This window comes from Azolla caroliniana, unplaced genomic scaffold (genome assembly GCF_043228905.1).
Source record: "Azolla caroliniana isolate FFs.n. ecotype wild unplaced genomic scaffold, voAzoCaro1.0.p SCAF_8, whole genome shotgun sequence".
NCBI classification, from domain to species: Eukaryota; Viridiplantae; Streptophyta; class Polypodiopsida; order Salviniales; family Salviniaceae; genus Azolla; species Azolla caroliniana.
The window spans coordinates 17,303,153-17,323,638 of NW_028230443.1; the positions used below are offsets into that span (position 1 = coordinate 17,303,153).

The following is a 20,486-nucleotide window of genomic DNA, read 5'->3' on the forward strand; positions in this document are numbered from 1 at the left end:
TATCTTTCCATTAAGCTCTTTCTCCTTGTCCGTCGAAGGAGTGTCTCTGTCTGATAGTCGGATTGACCTCGGAAGCGGTGTTGGTGTTGGGATGTAGTCGAAGCACTTCATATTGAAGCACTTCAACACTTTGCAGATGTAGTCGAACTAGGAGTCAGAGAGTCTTTGTCTTCCGATTTCGCTCTATCCTCATGCCGAGTATATGTCAGTGTCTCTGTACGATAGTCAGATCGATGTCGGAAGCGGTGTTGGTGTTGGGATGTAGTCGAAGCACTTCAACACTTTGCGGATGTAGTCGAACTAGGAGTCGGAGAGTCTTTGTCTTCCGATTTCGCTCTATCCTCATGCCGAGTATATGTCAGTGTCTCTTTCTGATAGTCGGATCGACGTCGGAAATGGTGTTGGTGTTGGCTTCATGTTCTCCATATTGAAGCACTTCAATACTTTGTGGATGTAGTCGAACTGGGAGTCAGAGAGTCTTTGTCTTCCGATTTTGCTCTATCCTCATGTTGAGTATATGTTGAGCTTGTCCAAGTTCCGTCATCGCAAATTTGTTTTGAAGACCCCGCTTTAGCTTTCCGATTTCAGTTTGATTGCTCCCTGCAATTAGCATGTCGTCAACGTATAGGATCAGATAGATCCGAGACTCGTCGGTCAGTTGCCGAACATATAGACATGGGTCGGACTCGGACCGACTGTAGTCGAGATGTCAGATGTAGGAGTCAAACTTCTGGTACCACATCCTCGACACTTGTTTTAAGCCATAAAGGCTTTTCTTTAGTTGACATACGAGGTGACCTTCCTCCCCCGTCGCCGTGAAGCCTATCGGGGCACGAATGCTATCTTTGTCCAGTTGTCCAATTGAGATCAAGGGACTTGAGAGCTCAGGTATATGTCAGACATTGTATAGTACCAATGTAGAGCCACCCAGAAGGTTGAGCTCTACTGTGCTGATTCCAATAATCGCGTAGTGTTGCGAATTTTCGACTCGAACTGAGTCGGAGTGTCGGGCTAAGTATTGCCGAAATTGGGATCGATGAGGGGTCATATGAAAGGACGCACTTGAATCCAAGAGCCATGTGCTCGATTCCTCAATCGTATTAAGCAGAATTTTTGATTCAACTGGGTTTTCAATGGATAGAATGTTTGGGTCGTTCGATAATATTTCGGGTGAAGAGCCGACGTAGTTGACCTCCTCATGCCGGTCACTCTTCGCATCCGCTCGCTGAGCATTATCTTTTTTGGCCTTGAGTGCAGGACAATTGGGTTTGATGTGTCCGGGACTTGCTTTGACTTCGTTGGTCGTTCGGCTGCCGTGAAGAACCTCTTCCTCGGTTGTTCGATCAGTCGGTCGAACCTTGTACTACATACGCGTTATTGGCCAAATCGTTTGCAAATGATTTCCTTTGAGCTTCTTGAGTCAAAATTGCGCTCGTGATTGAGGAGTATTTAACGACCGTAGTCGATGCATTGCACACGGTTGTGACGAAAGTTTCCCACGAAGGGGGGAGACTACTCATAAGAAACATTGCTCTTAGTTCATCCTCGATAGTTGTCCGCTAAGGCAAAATTTGGGAGCTCAAACTTTTGTACTCGTTGAGGTGTTCCTGGGCCGAATCTTAAATCAGATTCTTTCATCCGAAGGTTATAGAGGCGCCATATCAAATATATCTTCGTGGTGGCGACCTTCTTTTCGTAAGTGTCCGAAAGTGTCTTCCATAGTTGGAAGACAGTCGGACACGATTGCATCGTAAAGTACATGGACTCTGATTGGTGCATTCGAATAGTGGCTCGAACAATTCTGTCGAGCTTCTCCCATTCAAGGGGCTTGTATCCTTCTGGAGTATTTTCGTTTTCGATGGGATCGATTTGCGCCTTGACTATTAAATAGTCTTGCATCTGCTCCTTCTAGAAGTTGAAGTTCGATTCGTCAAACTTCCTTAGGCTCATCTCTGACGAGCCGGATGTTGATGCCATCTGTGTCGAATTTGTCAGGCTTTGTTCAGGGTTGGCTACGAACAATGGTTGGGTGCAGTAGACTGGCTCACCCAAAATCGTTCTAACCGAGTTTGAACACACGCTGAATCTGATTCGAAATTCGGGAGACTTGATCTGAAGTGACTACGTCTGACTAGCCTAGTCGAGTTGGACTCAAGTATGTCAATTCGATTTCGAATGTTGATTTTCGAGATTTCTGAACATAGAGTATGTGCCGATTATCCAAGCTGATCCTGCTTCAGGTGACTACGACAATGAGAAGAACATATTCAACAAATCTTTCCGAATGTTGTCTAGCCGAGTGAAGCACAGAAGGGGGTTGTTCCTGGAGCGATTACGAGTGATTATGACGAGCGATTGTCTAGCGTCAGGTGACCTACTCGATTCTTGTCTAATCCAATGTAGTACGGCTAAGGCAAAGCTTGTGAAGCAAAATCTCACTCCGAGCGGCTACAATCACAGGAGTGAAGTGCAGTCAATTGGCTCACTTCAATGGTGATTTAGAACAATGGAGTGCATATTTTGCCGGTGTTTCTCTTCGCAAAAAACGATCTTGTAGAGGGTTGCCAACCGAGATCTTCACGGTGTACAAAAGAATAGTTGCTGATGGAGGCAAAGTAGACGACAACAACAGAATCGAGAGAACCTTGCTCTGATACTAGATGTTGAGAACGCAGCCGTATAAGTGCAAAACAAACTCAATACTCTTCCGTAAGGAGATCGCTAATAGATGCAATGAAGAAGATTGATGGAAACTAGAGACAAAATCAAGCAACAAGATCAATCAATAACGCAAGAGAGAGAGAGAGAGAGAGACGATTGGGCACAAGGTAAATTATATTTCAACCACTTTCAACCAACCTGAAACTAGGTTACAAGGTCAGTTTATATACTAACTAACTTAGGGAAACTACCATTCTCACTATTTACATAAATAGCCTAAACCTAGTGTGTACAAAGGGAGACAGTGTGAATACGTCCATTAGAGACCTGCATTCAACACGCCCAACATCATCTCCTTTCATAGGGAAAAGTTTTGCTGTTGAACTTTCAGATCTCAACTCCTGTACCGGATGTTGAAGCCATGTTCTTTATGGAAGTAAGATTCACTAACCTGGTCTTTTCTTCTTCAGCTTTTTCTATTGTTTGTTGCCGTCGAACAACAAGTCGCTCTGATACCAATTGTAGGATATGGTGTTCTTTATGTACGCGGAAGTATGTGAGAACCTATTGGTTATGCACAACAGACAACACAGATAGTATGACAGAGAAAACGGTAGATAGACAAGCTCTAAGCTTTAATGGAAGCTTTTGTTATTTCTGTTCTCTCTCTCTCTATAAAACTCAAGATACAAGAAGTGATCAAGCAACACATATTACAACATTAGGTTAGGGCTTATATAGTCAAGCCCTAACTATTGGACGTGTTTACACTAGTAAGGATACAAAGTAGGAGTCGGCCTTTTATGCCAACACTACCATCATTTTTGTTTTATCCACATTTACAATTGTTTTACTACGTTTTAGTTGAATAATTCTTTTATCGATTAGTCGATGAGAAGACTAGTCAAAGAAAGGTGTCAACGAAGGGAGGTGTAAGTCAAAAAAATCAAAGATGACGAAGGTTAGAGACACATAATGAGGAGTAAACGCTCATAGAACACAGAATCATGGGGTTTTGCTTAAGTGAACTAAACCGTCGTGGGCACTTAAACAAGAGATTAGACATGTGATTAACACAACGAGCACAAGTTTAGAACAAAATTTCTATATTTAGATTAAACAAAAATCATTTTAAAAAATAGAGGTCTACAAGTTATGAGGGGGGGAAGGGGCAACCTCAAGTTAACCACGAGTGAGAGATAGTTAGAGATATAAAATGATGGGAGTGAAGCTTCTAGTGTAGGCAAGTCCAGTGGGTCGCCGAAATCACAACTACCTTTGATGGCTATGATCCCTTAAATCGGGGTAGAGTTCTTGTGCCACTCCGTCCTCCCACGAATAACTGTTGAGAATCAAGCTCAACCTAGTCTAGTGTGTGAACATACCCTTGAAAGTGTATGAACACTCAAAGGTCAAAATTCACCACTACTTTTGTAGCATTAAATATGTGTCATAGAATCATATTCTATGACACATAACTAATGAGTTTCCACATTCCCCATGACCCATTAGCTTCTGTAGTTAATGAAGAGAGAGGGTGACTATATAAAGCACCCTCCTCCTACTTTGTGACATGTCGGTTAATCTCCTTTGTAATATACATCTTCTTGAGTATTCTATTTTTTTCATACTATCTATCTTGTGTCTTTCTCCTCTCCTCTTCTCAAACACACACACACACACAACACATTCCCCATGACCCATTAGCTTCTGTAGTTAATGAAGAGAGAGGGTGACTATATAAAGCACCCTCCTCCTACTTTGTGACATGTCGGTTAATCTCCTTTGTAATATACATCTTCTTGAGTATTCTATTTTTTTCATACTATCTATCTTGTGTCTTTCTCCTCTCCTCTTCTCAAACACACACACACACACAACACATCTCTAACCTATACCATTGCACAGAATCACCATCAATTCTTTACAATGACCGATGTGCTAGCTTGCCGCCTCCTCGTTGCTCCACTCAAGTGACGAAACCCTAGAAAAAAGGAGTCGAAGAAGAAAACAAAATTGAAGAGGGCCCCATGCAACACGAAGAAAACTCCACACGAACTCAAAGCTTAGGAGACTCCACGAGAGCTCAAATAAGACCCCAATTCAAAAGAGACTCCACGAAGCTCAAAGGAGACTCCCCTAGATGAACTTGAAGGAGACTCAATGTGAGCTCGGAGAAGACAAAGATGAACACTCCCAAGCTCACAAAAAAAATGCCAAAGAAGACCAACAAAACAAAGAATGAACCAAGAAGAAAGAAAAACCAAGAAAGAAGACCCAAAATAAACCCTCCCCCCCCATGTCTGAAGAGGGATCCGCCTCATTTGCATTCAATGCAAATGTCCATTTCCCCCATATAAAAGCAAATGTCCAATTCTCTCATATAAAATGTCCCTTTTAATGCAGCCGCTCTAGTAGAGAATCAAACTCTGCACCTCCTACACACATTAAAAGGCTTTAACTAGTACCATTCACTCGTATTAATTTTTTAAATAATTTTATATTTGCATATTGTGGCTCCCCTTTCTTGCTCATTTTCCCACATGCTACACATTCTCCCTCTTTTACATTTTCACAGATGCCTTCACTCCATTCTTTATCCTCTTTCTAGCCACTTTCCCACCTTCGGCCCCGCCATATCACGACAATGCAAGAATGTAATAGACAAATTCCATCTATAACAAAAGGTTCTTCTACAACCTACCTACCTCCCTTGCCTTCACTAACCAGATACTGCAAAGAAAAGGACGACAATCGCCATGGTTAAGATCAATGGTTGGAGGTTATGGTTTATGTGGAGGTTTAGATTTTCCAATGTAAAGTTTTCTTTATTCTTGTTTGTTCTTTACGGTAGATGGTAAAGTGAATTAATGTTTTGCTTAACGGTTGAGTGTGCTCTATGTTTATGAATGTGTATGGTGTGCAACATGACATATAGGGTTTGAACTTTGGAGTTTGACATGCATGGAACACCATCATTTATGTTGCACCCAACAAATTGCCAAACCTTATTCAAAGGTTTTGCACATGTAGATTGACCCGGAAGCACTTCTGTTTTTCATGATGTGGGGATTATCTCAGGACCACGTTAATCCTCCTAAATCATGAAGTGTTTCATATCTTATCACTTGGCTTAGGGATTGCTTAGATTCTTATAAATTGGCTAAGGTTTTTTTGTGTGAGAATCAAACTCAACTTAAGTCTAGTGTGTGAACACACCTTTTTGAGAATGTATACATACTGAAAGGTCAAAGGTCACCATGACTTTTAAACTAATGAGTTTCCACATTCCCCATGACACATGAGCTTCTATAGTTGCTAGAGAGTGAGTGAGTGGTATAGTGAGAGGGTGACCTTATATAAAGCACCCTCCTCCTACTTTGTAACGGTCTGTTAATCTTCCATGTAATGTTATTATCTTTGTACTTGCTATTCTCTACTCCTTGTCAATATACATATTGATTATTCTATTTTCCGATCTATCTTGTGTCTCTCCTCACTCCTCTTTCACACACACATAACACACATCTCTAATCTATTCCGTTGCATAGAATCACACTTGATTCTTTACATTTTGTTTAGTTTTCCATGGTAATCTAAAAACATTTTTTGGGTTCATGAGTTGTCAAAAGTATCCTCCAGAAAATGGTGTTGAGTGGTAGTTGGACATAAAGGAAAGCCTCTCGAGGGTTATTGAGAAATGTATTTCTACGAAACAATCAATAAGAATACGGTGTGTGGGTGAAAAAGAGGAATCATATTTTATACATCCCACATAAAAAACTAAGGTTTAGGGTTGAAGACATTAGCTGCTATATAGTTTTATTGGGATGGTGTGAGTTGAGCATAGAGCAAACTATTCTTTTGCCTTAAATTACTAAAGAATATCATGTGCTCATCTTTTTATAAATGCCCTAACCCTAATTTTTGGGATGGAGGCTTTGAATTGAGCCTCCCATTATAAATGATGTAGAGAAAAAGTCAAAAGCTTATGTTTCATTTGGAGGATGTTGGATTATGGAAAGCTTCAGGTAATCCTTATTGAAATATTGGATATTCAAATTCAATGGTATGGGCACTGCGGTCTTAATCAAACACCTTGCATGCAACGTTCATATATGATAATGTTATGGATTGAACTATAAGTTCAATAGTATCCACGAAAGAAGTAAAATTTTGTATGTGCTCATGATGGATTGAATTGGTCATGGTGATTACTTGTGGCATAATGGATGTAGTAGAAGTAGTAGATTGGTGAGGCATGTATAAGGCAAGTTAATGTGCAAAGTGGGCTTTCGGGGTTTGAGAATTTGCAATTTGGCATGCATACTTCATATCCACATAAGATTAGTAGTGTAATGCTCAACCAAGAGCAAAGGAGATTGTAATGGAAATAGTGATTCTCCATTGCTAAGCCTTAATCATAGCTTTTAGACATGATAGTCTAGATTGATATGCAAGGCTTTATGTTTCTCATGAAGTTGGGATTACCTTGAAATTGTTATTTTATCCAATCAAAACTTGATCACTCATCAAGTTCAGACACCACACTAATGTGATGAATGGGCAAAAACTCATGGACACATGTTTTCAACATTGTTATACTCAAAGTCTAAAAGGATTAAATAACCCGTTTAGCTTATTTCTTGCCATTGATATATATATTCGGGAAATAGATGCTCTGGTATTCAATGCAAATGTTTAGTCATACCATCTGTTTAAGGATGACTAATTTTTTGAATGAAAGTAGATGTTGTCTAAATGCATAAATAACCATGAGAACACAAGGCTAATATATCCTTTACTCATAAACAATCTCTTCTTTAGAACTAAAAAAAATGATCCACAAAAATACATCTTGAGTCGAGAGTACTACTTGTACTTTTTGCAACAATCAACTACATTGATTTTGTTAAGTTTATCTGTTATGCACAAACTATGCCTTAGCATAAGGTATTAAATTAAAATCATAATGTTGATTGAGGTTTTGTATTGAGTGTTTTTTCTACAACGAATTGATTGAGAGAACAAAGCTTGGATTAGATCAATAGTCCATTGGTGCACATAACTTTTGACAACAAAAATACAACCCTCAACTTCCTATTATACATACGCATGATGACGCAAAATGAAGTACTTAATGAGATTTCTGTCAATGTCTTCATTCAACCCATATGCGCCTTTTAGCAATAAACATCAAACCTTGTCTACTAATGACATCGTGAAACATAAAAAGAGACTAAGTTGTTCAACACCCATTCAATGGTACCATGTGATTAAAACATCATTAATTCATTTTTTGACCATCCAAAGTGTAGTATATATGCCACAGAATAAAGTGAGACGAAGTTGCGTATAATAAGATGCGAGTCATTTTAAAATGATTTCAAATTTGTGATATTAGAGGTGTTATGGTTTATTCATCCCACATACAAAGGCCAGTTGACTTCATGGGTATAAGTTGAAGACACTTGTGTTTGTAAACATGGATGAGATGGCGTGGGTTGAGCATAGAGTGAACTATTCTTTCGCTTTTTACTAAAGAATACTGTTTGCTCCTCCTACTTCTAACGCCCTAACCCTAATTTTTGGGTGGGAGGCTTTGGTTTGAGCTTGCCAATGTAAAATGTTTATAAAATCAAATTGAGATCCATAACCTTGGTTTGAGCTTCCCAATGTAACCTTGCTCAACTTAGGAGTAAATTGTATGATAGTTTATATAGGTATATATGTTGGCCTAATATGTCTCTATTTAGCTTTAATTATTTGCTTGTTAAGTTGTCAAAATAGGGTGGTCTTTTCCTTTTTTAAGTTTCATTAACACTTTTCCTTTTCTTACAATATTGGGCTTTTGTTCATTGAACACCGTTTAATGGTCAACAACCCGACAATAAGATGTAGCACATTAAAATATATAGACATTTCAAGTAACATCTTACTCCACCTAAGTACGTTCTGAAGTAGTATAGGTTGCAATTGAAGTAGTATAGGTTGCAATTGGTTTCTGAAATTAGCAAGCAAGAGTTAGTTGAGCATTCATATACATATGCAGTATGATTGATACTAATAACGATGTTAAAAAGTTCGTAAAAAGTGGGAGTGACTTGTTCCCTTGACTTGCTTCCACATGGGGCACTTGATGCTCCATTTCTTTGTTTGATGAATTGTCCTTATAATGCCTCTTTTCTCCAAGGTGTCTTTCTTGTATTGAGCAACCTCCCAATCACCCATGCGCTTCGCTACTTGGATTGCTTCCTCTAGATTTGTTAGGTCCCATAGGTCAAATTTGGTCTCTTTATGGACGATAAAAATTCTAATTCTAATTCCTTCCGCACCGAAGGCTACAACCCGTAGAGAAAACCTTGCAACCTATCAAAATTTCTCATGTCAATTATTTGGAACATCAATTTTCTATGCGTAGAAATATAACTCTTAAGTTTCCCGAACTCGTAAGTTATTCTCCATCCGTTCCTTATCAAAAACGGTTCATTTGGTGGGATAAAATACTCCCCCTGATCGGTGGCTTAAAATCTTCCTAGACCTTGGAGGGGTTCCTCCTCTTCACCAAAAGGTACAAGTTATAGTCATTGTCCTCGAGGTACAAACTTGATGCTTGTGGCTTCCCCCGACACTACTCTAGATAGCCTTCCATGTTGTGGATCCACCTATTTAAATTTTAGTATGAGGACTCCAACATCCCTACGTACATACTCCTTTGGGGGACTAGCTTAAATATCTCTCATAGTCGGGCTTCTCCTCCTTGGTGAGCATCACTCCCTTCATTAAATTTACTCCATCAAGATTTCAGCCATTTGTGAAATTGTGATCTCCACAAGGCTCCCTCCCTTTTGTGGCTTCTCGATCGCCTCAAATTCTGATTCCCATCCACTTCCTCTCTACTTCTTCGGTATTTTCTCCCCTCTACTTCTCGTTCCTTTCTTTGATATGAAGTGTTATGTCCCTATTTTCAAAGAACATGTGAATGGAAACAAACTTGGAACAAAAATGCCCTTATTTTAAGTTTACAATTCAAGACATTTACTGTAATCCCAAATTTGGGACAAAACCAAAACTCGGAGTTGGGACAAGCCTAGGTGAATCAATACGAGTTGGGACAACTCCAAAACATAGTGAGGAAGCAAGAGCCATTAAACTCCTTGAGAAAACAATTGAAAAACGAATCGAAGGATAAGGAATAGCTAGAATGAGGCCGAAGATGGTCATTAGGACTAGCTGTTTGGTGGCTAGCCGTTGGGTAATCCCCTGGTGGTATGGGACAGGGTTGGGACAATCCATCGCCCCTTTTGGACCTGGGAATTGGTCCATTGGTTAGTCACACTCAGATATGGGACTCTCTCCTAGTTGGGAGACAAGATAGAGACACCATATCATGTATGACACCTAATCGTTAGTTTGATTGCTTTGGTGATTGTTCTGAATTTTTTGTTGCAAGATGTGATTTGCAAATATGGTAATGTTGGGCAAATTGTAGCAGATCGTGGAGAGCTTGATTTGGATGAGACTTGAATGTTCTTTGAGAGATTCGGGATCCCACTGACCTTGACTTTTGCATGTAACCCAGAGGGAAATGGCAAAGTGGAAAGAGGCTATAGTCCAATTGTGAAAGTATTGGTCAAAGCTTGTGATGGTCGAATTGCAATGTGGCTTGACATGCCACCTTATGCTCTATGGGCTAACAAACGCACTCACAACTCTGTTACAGGTTTTATGCCATCGGAATTACTTCTAGGCTAGAAGCCAATTATGCCAATGGAGTGAACGATTCCTACTTGGGGAGTTTTTACTATGGGAAATCAGATGGAATATGAAGATTTATTGGATGTTCAGATTCGTTAGTTAGAAAACAAGAAAGAGGATCTTGTTGAAGCTGCTAGGAAACAACAAGTCCAACTGAAGAATAAAGTCTGATTTGATAGAAGACATCAGCTATGGACTGTTCCGATTAAAGGTGATTGGGTTCTAGTGTTTGAAAGTAGTCTCGAACATCAGCATAGGTCCGACTCGACACTTACCCCAAATCCAATTGCGTGTTCCGACTTGTCCAGCAGCCAACGAAATGGTGATTACTACACAAGGGGTTACAAGGACACAATACTCCTTTGAGATCCACCTAATCCAGCTCATTGAATCAAACTTAGAATCCGATTCGAGTTTTTCTTTTAGTATTATTGTTATTAGAAAATTATTATTTAAATTTATATGGAGAACCTACATAAGGGCTTTTCGTGGTGTGCACATTTAGGCTTGTAGTATAAAAGCAATCCCTAAGTCGTTGTATAATGGGGGACGGGTTCTTCCTTCTTTGTCATTTTAGGGTTGGTTGTGTAAGGTGTTTCGGTCATATCTTTCTACTTAGACATCCAATTTCGACGTTCTATAGCTCATTGGGAAGCTTCTCTAGAGAGCTTTCTAATAAGTATCCGCATACAAAATTTAGTTTTTCTACGAAAAGTTGTGTTGGAATTCGTCTCCGTGCTTTGATTTGGTGATTTGGATTTGTGTCTTCCTTCTCTTATACTTCCTTTCCTTCTTGCACTTAAGGGTCTCCCTGTGGTTCCGCTTGAACTCGCATTTGGTCTAACACCGTAATGTATGATAACAATAATTCTATTTTGAATGAAAGTTTTTGGCTACTTTGGCTACACTAATTCTAGTTTTACACGGAATTTTTTCATCCTTCATTAACTTATATTGTATATAGAACAATGCCATGGATGTTGCTTGGATTGAGGGGTTGGTGTATAATTGAAGAGTTTGTTCTCGATGTATTTTTGCAAAGGAAAACATCAATGTCTTGTGCACATGATCTTCTCATTGTTTTCTTGAATGACCTCTAGATTGGTTGTTTTTGTCGTCATTCTCTCATGAGCTCTTTCTAACTGGCCTCAAAACATGATAATAGGGAGAAGATTTTGGTCATCAATTCTATTATGTGCCATGCAACAATATGATTTATCAGGGGTATGGATATCAACCATTGATGTAGTGTTGGATTTCCCCTCACATGCCACCAGTGGCCCCATAACCAAACACAATGCACTAATAGTCTTAAATATGAAAAAGCACAAAATTGCAAACGATCTACTTTGTCATCATATCACCTCAAATTCACATCAAAGGATGAGATAAAGAAAAAACGGAGTACATAACAACCAAATCATCTTGTTGTAAGCCAACTGTCTAAGCTATCAAAGTCAGTAATCATCAAGATATGTTTTGTCGTTGTAAGGTGATGGTCTTTGTTACAAATGGACTGTGTTCGAAGACTAGAAATAATTAGTTACATAGATACAATTGCCTACTCTCTTTGAATATCTACTTATGTTTGCATGCCTTCCAATGTGGATCAACATATCAATAACATCAAAAACCTAGTAGCATCACCTCACATCCCTCAAGAAAAAAAGGATATCTTGTATCATCCATTGTGTTATCCTAATTTTATCTTGATAATTCAATCTCGCATTATTCATGACCACATGCTAAATGACTTGTTTAAACTTTAATCCATGCCTTTGATCTTATCCACAAACTATATTTAAGATTAGGATGAATTGCCATACAATTTATTTATCCATTATTTCAATAAACACTGTCCTATAAACTGCACAATCTCATCCAAAATGCTAACAAGATAATTCCTTTAAATGATTTTACAACAGGAAGCTCAAATAAGAGCCTCCTTCCCAAAAAAATAGGGTTAGGGCGTTTGAGGTAGGAGGAGCACACGGTATTCTTTAGTAAAAGGCAAAAGAATATTTCGTTTTGTGCTAAACACACTCCATTCCAATGAAACGTAGATAACACATATCTTCAATTTATAGCTCCTGGAGTCATCTTGCCTTTCTATGTGGGATGTATATACCATTACTTCAGTTAGTTTCTGGTTGCTTTTTTCTTCATGATCCAATTGTATCATATCTCTTCCCATGCAAAATCATGATCCTTTCTAACGTTGTACTATTTAGCAATTGTGTTGGTTTTTATTATGTTGCGTCCCGTCATTTGTCTGTCCAAAATGATCTTTGCAAGCTTTCGTATCAATATTCAAATGTAAATATAGATGAGTGTGTGTACATGTATGTGCAAATTATAGATCAATAACACCAAAAACCTCACATTCCCGAGGAAAATAATAATACCTTCTATCATCCTTTGTGTTATTCTAAATATATTTTGATAATTCGATCGCAATATGCATGATCACATACTAAATGACTTGTTAATCCATGGCTTTACCCACATACTAAATTAACTAGTTTAATCCATCATACATTATATCATATACAGAATTGATCTTTGAGATTGGGATAAATCCCCATTCAATTTACATATCCATGATTTCACTTCAATAAACATTGTGCTATAGATCCCACAATCTCACTCCTTAAAAATGATTCCTAAGACCGGTTTCTTTTAATCCTCAAGTAGCATTTAAACGTTGATGATATACTTCTTTCATTTTAATTTATGATGGGAAGCTCAAAGGAGAGCCTCCCTCCCAAAAATTAGGGTTAGGGCGTTTGAGGTAGGAGGACCACACGGTATTCTTTAGTAAAAGGCGAAAGAATAGTTCGCTCTGTGCTCAACCCACGCCATCCCAATGAAGGTAACCAATATCAGATGTCTTAATTTATAGGTCTTGGAGTCACCTTGCCTTTCTATGTGGGATGTATACCACACAACTTCAATTACTGCCTTGTTGCTTTATTCTTCATGATCCGATTGTATTGTCTCTTTCAATGCAAAATCATGATCTTTTCTAAGTTTTACCATTCTACAATTGTGTTGGCTTTTATTATGTTGCTTTTCGTAATTTGTCTGTACAAAATTATCTTTGCAAGCTCTCGTATCAACATTCAAATGTAAATATAGATGAGTGTGTGTAAATGTATGTGCAAACAATCTTCAAAATCCATAGTTTGTTGGCTTATCTTCACAATATGTATTTGTCTATGACACTTCATTACTTAAGGAATGAGGTTCATTACAACTTACAAGCAAAATATCATTGATCTACTAGATATGCTTCATCATGAAGGATGAATTTGATGGAACCCAACTAGTAAGCTTAATCTCTTTGTGAAGGCACAAAAAAGAAGTTGTTTGGAAATACTCCAATGATATACTTCTCGAAGTTGTTTGGAAATAATCCAATCATATACTACTAAATCCTCAAGTAGTATTTAAACGTTGATGATATACTTCTGTTATTTCATTTTATGATGGGAAACTCAAATAAGAGCCTCCCTCCCAAAAATTAGGGTTAGGGCGTTTATGGAAGGAGGAGCACACGGTATTCTTTAGTAAAAGGCGAAAGAATAGTTCGCTCTGTGCTCAACCCACGCCATCCCAATGAAGTCAACCAACATCCGATGTCTTGATTTATAGGTTTTGGAGTCATCTTGCCTTTCTATGTGGGATGTATACCACAACTTCAATTACTGCCTTGTTAGTAGTTACTTTATTCTTCATGATCCCATTATATTATCTCTTTCAATGCAAAATCACATGATCCTTTCTAACATTTTACTATTTCGCAATTGTGTTGGTTTTTATTATGTCACTTTTCATCATTTGTCTCTTCAAAATGATCTTTGCAAGCTCTCGAATCAACATTCAAATGTGTGTGCAGACAGACAATCTTCCAAATCTATAATTTGTTGGCTTATCTTAAAAATTAGAAGAAGAGGAAGACGATGATATATTGAACCTACCTTTTTCTCGACGCAAGATCGAAGAACACAAAGAAGCGCAATGCATCTCTTGGGATCATACGGCTTGTCAATGACATAGTTGAGAAGAGACAAAGTTTTAACAGAGCAAGGAATGTTGGGGTTAGGGTGAGTAGGGTTTGTGGCCATGGATGAAGGGAAGAAGAGTTAGATATGCAAATATCGTGCAACACACATCCATACATATTCGAAGGAAGCCACACATCTCCTACAACAATGAATAAGGATACTTCCACGCATGTGTCTCTCAAAAGAGAAACATTCGTCTTCTTTGTCAATCAGTTAATTGAAGGTTTGTTACTTTTTCTTTCTTTCTTTCTGCAAATTTACGACTTCTCCCTCGCGATTTCCCGCTTTGAACAATACCCTCTCCGATTCTTTCCAATTCAATTCAACAATGTGTTATGTTGCCCCCCTCATCCATCCACTCACTAACCTCGTCACTCTGTTCCTCCATAAATAACATGCGTTTAATGCAGAAACCCAATTGTCTCTCTATAGTGCGCATTTTGTGAACAAACTCTTCCACCCTCTCCTCTCTGCCACACTATATAACATAGCCTAGCTCATGTAACAAACAACACTACTCCTATTCACTATACATGGCCTCCCTACCTATTTCTATATCCATCCATTCAATGATAGATTTTGGGCATTCAATAAATAATCACATACATGGGTCACCGTTGTGATCTTCCTTTATAAATGATAAAATTTGTCATTCCTCGTCTATCTATCTCTCTTTTGTTTTCCCCCCCTAGAAACAAACAATTATAGTAAAAAATGTGTAAAAAACACTACAATCCTATCCTAAGTAATACACTTTGCCGCCATGCTCACATGCCCTACTCGTTTTGTCACTAGGCGAACCACTGATATTGCTACTATCATAGTTGCACAATAGAGTGTGTGATCCAATGCATATAGGTATTGCGAGCATTGTAATCATTTTACGACCACTTGCGTAATTATACATATACATCCCAGAAGATGTCTTAATTGTACCAGTAACCATGATCACCATACACACACACAAACATGTACGTATACGTACTAGAAGAAGGGCTGATTCGAGAGCACTTTTTGCACGTATCTACTTAAACACATACATATGTTCCATTATTTGTTTGATCTCCATCAAGTTGTTTCAGTTTCCTTGCTGCCAAAATATTCCCTAGTAGAGGGATTATCTATCAAGAAACCAAGATTTTTTTTGGAGATTATATGTGTAGGAGTATATGAATAGAATATATGATAGATTTTGTATAAACTTAGCATATTCATTCCATTCAATTCAACAAATGTACAATGATGCAACAAGTGTGTCAATTCCATTCAAGTAGTGTTTATGACGAGACACAATGTCTCTTTAGGTATCTCTTCGATGAGGCACCATATCATTTAATATCTATAGCTATTTATTTCTTTTATTCTTTTATTATTGTTTATTTTAACATTATGTGACACATGTGTGAGACCAACTCACATCTCTCTGTGAGTTGATGGTTGTTATAGAATGTGTGTCGATACATGATGCCTATTATAAGTTTATGAATTGTGAATGTTGGATGAATTAAGAGGAATGTTTGCCACCATATCCATCATTTTTATTGACCCATTGAATCTCCCTGTTGTAATTGAAATGAAAGCTGAGGATTAAGGTAGGAGTATAATTTGTTGATTGTGTTATGCTATTCTGCCCAAAGCTATGCCCACAGACACCATTTTCATGGGATGATGGTACATTGCAAGTTAGGTAACCATAGACATGGATAGGTTGAACACTCAACAACATAGGGGTTTATGAGACTTTCCCCCATATGTGTTCAACCCAAAGCTATGCTGAAGAGACCATTTTCATGGGATGATTGTACATTGCAAGTTAAGATACCATAGGCATAGATAGGTTGACCACTCAACAACATAGGGGTCCATGAGCCTTTCCCCCTAAACAAATTCCATCTATAACAAAAGGTCGTTCTATATCCCATCTCCCTCCCTTGCTTTCCCTCAATAGATACTCCAAGAAAAGGGATGACAATCTACAAGGTTTCCATAAAAAATATGCTCCATTGGTATTAAAATTAACAATGCCAAAGGCAATCTACAAATTGTACATAATAGTTTCCACTCCATAAGTATATATCGTAAAAAAGGGACCAAATAATGATGGCATTTGTTATGGCCTCTAAAAACATCATGTTGCAGCCAACATTGGCTGAATGTGATTCCACATATACTAAAGCTCTTTAGTATACCCATATTCAACCTATAAACAAATTCCTGCGGTCCAAGTGAATACATATCTTGGTGGTAATCATGGCTAGTAGTCTAAAAACTCCATGTTTGCATTTGGTTCCGCATGTACTAAAGTTGTTCACCATCACCTGGTTGTCCAATAGCTGTTCCCGTTCCTTGGCCTTTAATTTTCCCTTGTGAATGTCCTTTTGTACCACTTAGGTAATACAAAACTGCTCTCTCCAATCAAGCCATTGAGGTAATCTGCTACTTCTTGGCCGTAGTCTTCTTCAAGCTGACTTTCCAAGCTCATAAATCTGTCCAACCTCTTGTATCTTTGTCTGTCTTTTCCCATGCAAGATTGAACCTTCCTCGGCTGTTGCCGTTGAAAACACAACACCAAAACAGTCCCCACTCGTGATGATTGGCTTCGACCCTCCCCACCATCTTCACTCATCCTCACCACAAATATTTCTTCCTTTGGTCGACATCAGCCATCTCACCGATTAACCTGGTTCCAATGTCCACGCATATCCTGTATAATCAACAAAAACTTAGGTTAAAACATGTCCTCACCCACTCCTGCACATTGGCTTCGACCCTCCCCACCATCTTCACTCATCCTTAACACAATAATTCTTCATTCAGTCGACATCAGCCATCTCACCAAATACCACGGTGGCAATGTCCACGCATATCCTGTATTGATCAACACAAAATTAATGTAAACATTTCCTCACCCACTCGTTATAGTCGGCTTCACCCTCCCCACCATCTTCACTCATCCTTAACACAGAAATTCTTCATACAGTCGACATCAGCCATCTCACCAATTAACACGGTGGCAATGTCCACGCATATCCTGTATTGATCAACACAAAATTAGTGTAAACATTTTCTCACCCACTCGTTATAGTCGGCTTCACCCTCCCCACCATCTTCACTCAACCTTATCACTTTCACACAGAAAATTTCTTCGTTCAATCCACATCAACCATCTAGCCAATTATCGTCATGACCAATGTCCACGAAAAAACCTGTATCAATAACAAAACAGTTAATCTCAAAGTTTCCTCACTCATGATAGACGGCTTCGACCCCCCCACCATCTTCCCTCATCCTTATCACAAAACAAGAAATTCTTCATTCAGTCCACGTCAGCCCTCTTGCCGATAAACATCTTGCACTGTTGACGAAAAACCTGTATTAAAAACAAAAATTAGTGTAAAAATTCCCCACCCACTCACGATTGTCGACTATGACCCCGCCACCATACCCCATCCTTTTCTCTTACACATTCTTCCTTCTTTCCACATCAGCCCTCTCGTCGATTAGCTTGTTGCCAATGTCCGTGGAAAACCTGTATTTACAACACAAAAACAGTTTACACTTTCCTCACGCACTCATCCTAAACGGCTGTGTTCAATATAAATGGCGCTGGTGGCGGAAACAACCATCGAGGTGGAACATAATTCCACTTTACATCTTCCCCTGTTGCATCCAAAAAAATAGGAATGGTTGACCAGACTCTTCTAAGTCGCTTTCTTTTCCGGTTAGGCCCATTTCCACAACCCTTATAGCTATCATATTCACCTTTAACTATATTTACCAATAATTCCCAGAAAGATTTAACTTGATCCACAACATTAGTATCTTCATCATTATATATTTTAGAACACCTTGCTTTCCAAATAATCCATAAGGCCAACGAGGAAATAAAGTTCCAAACATAACACCTAGAAAAGAACTTGACTCCCTGCAAGGAGCTATGGATAAACCTAAAGGTTCGAGGTTATGGTTTATGTGGAGGTATAGATCTTTCAATGTAAAGTTTTCATTATTCTTGTTTACTCTTTGGAATGGTAAGGCGAATTAGTGTTTGGGTTAATGGTCAAGCGTGCTCTATATTTTAGAATGTGTATAGTGTACAACCTCACATATAGTGTTTGAAACTTTGTGAGTTTGACATGCATGGAATACCACCATTTATGTTATGCCCAACTAAAAGTAAGCGAATTTGTGATGGAATAGTCATCCCCCCTCCCCTCAATTGCCAAGCCCTATTCGAAGGTCACACGAGATTGTAGATTGACTCATACTCCCTTAGGCCCACGTTAATCCACCTCAATCATCGAGTTTTCCTATTTTCGAAAGCATATGTGAGAAATTACAAAGTAGCAATGGAGTCCTTAGATTCTTATCACTTGGCTAAGGATTTTTGTAGAGCATGAGGATATGTTAGTTTTCCATGGTAATCTAAAAACGTTTTGTTAGTTCATGAGTTGTGGAAAATAACACTACCAGTCTCAAGAAAATGGTGTTGGGCAACATTTGGACATCAAGGAATTTGTGGGGGATTCGAGTTGGAGTTTCTTCCATGTCAAAACTATAGAAAGCCCTTTGGGGGTTAGCCCGAAATGTAATCCTACGAAACAATGAATAAGAATAAGGTGTGTGCGTGAAGAAGAGGACTCGTATTTTACGAATCCCACATACAAAGGCAAGATATCTGTAGGGCTATAAATTGAAGGCAGCAGCATTTCAATTCTTCATTGGGATGGCGTGGGTTGAGCGCAGAGCGAACTATTCTTTCGCCTTTTACTAAAGAATACCGTGTGCTCCTCCCATATTAAACGCCCTAACCCTAATTTTTGGGAGGGAGGCTCTCTACAGAGCTTCCCACTGTAAATGATTGCAAAAGTTGTCGAAAGTGTATGTTTTGCAATTTTCTCGCTGACATGAGTATTGTAGCCTTTGTTGATTGTCTTAGTGAGATTATGGAAAGCTTAAAGCAATGGCTACTGCAATAGTGGATACTCAAATTAAATAGGATGCGCATCCCAATCTCAATAATACATCTTACAGCATTCATGTATCATATTCTGGATTAAACAAGTAGTTTAGTAGTATTTGGATAATGTCATGTATTAAACAAGTAATTTTGTATGTGCTCATGGTGGGTCTAGCTGAAGTTGGGTTGAGTGATTGCAGCACAATGATTATGATGATGATGGCTTAGATGTAGTAGAAGTAGAAGTAGAACGGTGAGGGCTAGAACGGTGAGGTCGTGTATAAGATAAGTTAATGTTTGGGTTAATTGTAAAGTGCGCTTTTGGGGTTTGAGACTTTGCAATTTATCATTTTGTAAAGTTCATATACATAGGAGACCACTTTGTTATGTTCAACCAAGCACAAAGGAGATCGTAGTGGAAATAGTGATTCTCCCCTTTCCAAGCCTCATTCGTGGCTTTCGGACATGATAGTCTAGATTGATTTGTACGCCTTTGTGAGTCTCATGATGTTGGGATTACCTTGAAATTGTTTTCTTTATCCAATCAATTTAACCTTGATCACCCATTAATGATTGTATCGATGAATGTGTCTCTCGTGCACGAATGAATGTGTATGTGGTGCAGGTATCAATGATTGTATGGATTTATGTATGTTAACGAATGTATGAATGTGTGTGGAGTCTTGGGAAGAGTTTGGTCGGGCTTTGTGTTGCATTCCGTTAATCAATGGCAAGGAAATAAAAAATGAGAGCTAATATTTTTTTTAAACTTAAAAAAAACGTGATGTGAAATGTTAGGTTTTTACCTTGATGTTTAGTGACATGTTTTTTTCCTCGATGTTTAGATATATATGTTCCCTACTTTAGTTGTATTTTAGATGACTATAATTGCTTGCTTTTTCTTGTTTTCTTTGGTAAAGACATACTAGAAGCATCCTAGAATCTACAAATACAAGTTTGGGAGCTAGCAATACAGAATTAGGTAGGGAAGCCATATCTTCACTTTTTTCTAATAATTGGAGCAATGTGTGGTATATGCA

General features: G+C 38.5%; 1 long non-coding RNA gene and 6 other non-coding genes across 7 annotated transcripts; 3 read left to right on the forward strand and 4 right to left on the reverse strand.

The window, feature by feature from the left end:
• Positions 1–6,491: 6,491 nt before the first annotated feature.
• Positions 6,492–6,616, forward strand: LOC147861138 (U5 spliceosomal RNA). The gene has a single exon (XR_015530190.1). It is a non-coding gene; the product is annotated as a U5 spliceosomal RNA (small nuclear RNA).
• Positions 6,617–8,155: 1,539 nt separating this feature from the next.
• Positions 8,156–8,275, forward strand: LOC147861139 (U5 spliceosomal RNA). Its single transcript, XR_015530188.1, has one exon. It is a non-coding gene; the product is annotated as a U5 spliceosomal RNA (small nuclear RNA).
• A 4,069-nt stretch (positions 8,276–12,344) lies between these two features.
• On the reverse strand, positions 12,345–12,467 carry LOC147861140 (U5 spliceosomal RNA). Its single transcript, XR_015530184.1, has one exon. It is a non-coding gene; the product is annotated as a U5 spliceosomal RNA (small nuclear RNA).
• Positions 12,468–13,159: 692 nt separating this feature from the next.
• LOC147861141 (U5 spliceosomal RNA) lies at positions 13,160–13,281 on the reverse strand. Its single transcript, XR_015530177.1, has one exon. It is a non-coding gene; the product is annotated as a U5 spliceosomal RNA (small nuclear RNA).
• Positions 13,282–13,911: 630 nt separating this feature from the next.
• Positions 13,912–14,033, reverse strand: LOC147861142 (U5 spliceosomal RNA). Its single transcript, XR_015530172.1, has one exon. It is a non-coding gene; the product is annotated as a U5 spliceosomal RNA (small nuclear RNA).
• Positions 14,034–16,573: 2,540 nt separating this feature from the next.
• On the reverse strand, positions 16,574–18,419 carry LOC147861143 (uncharacterized). Its single transcript, XR_015530163.1, has 2 exons — positions 17,396–18,419; positions 16,574–17,190 (listed from the first exon to the last, which is right to left on the reverse strand). It is a non-coding gene; the product is annotated as an uncharacterized LOC147861143 (long non-coding RNA).
• Positions 18,420–19,212: 793 nt separating this feature from the next.
• On the forward strand, positions 19,213–19,334 carry LOC147861144 (U5 spliceosomal RNA). Its single transcript, XR_015530171.1, has one exon. It is a non-coding gene; the product is annotated as a U5 spliceosomal RNA (small nuclear RNA).
• The last annotated feature ends 1,152 nt before the right edge of the window (positions 19,335–20,486 follow it).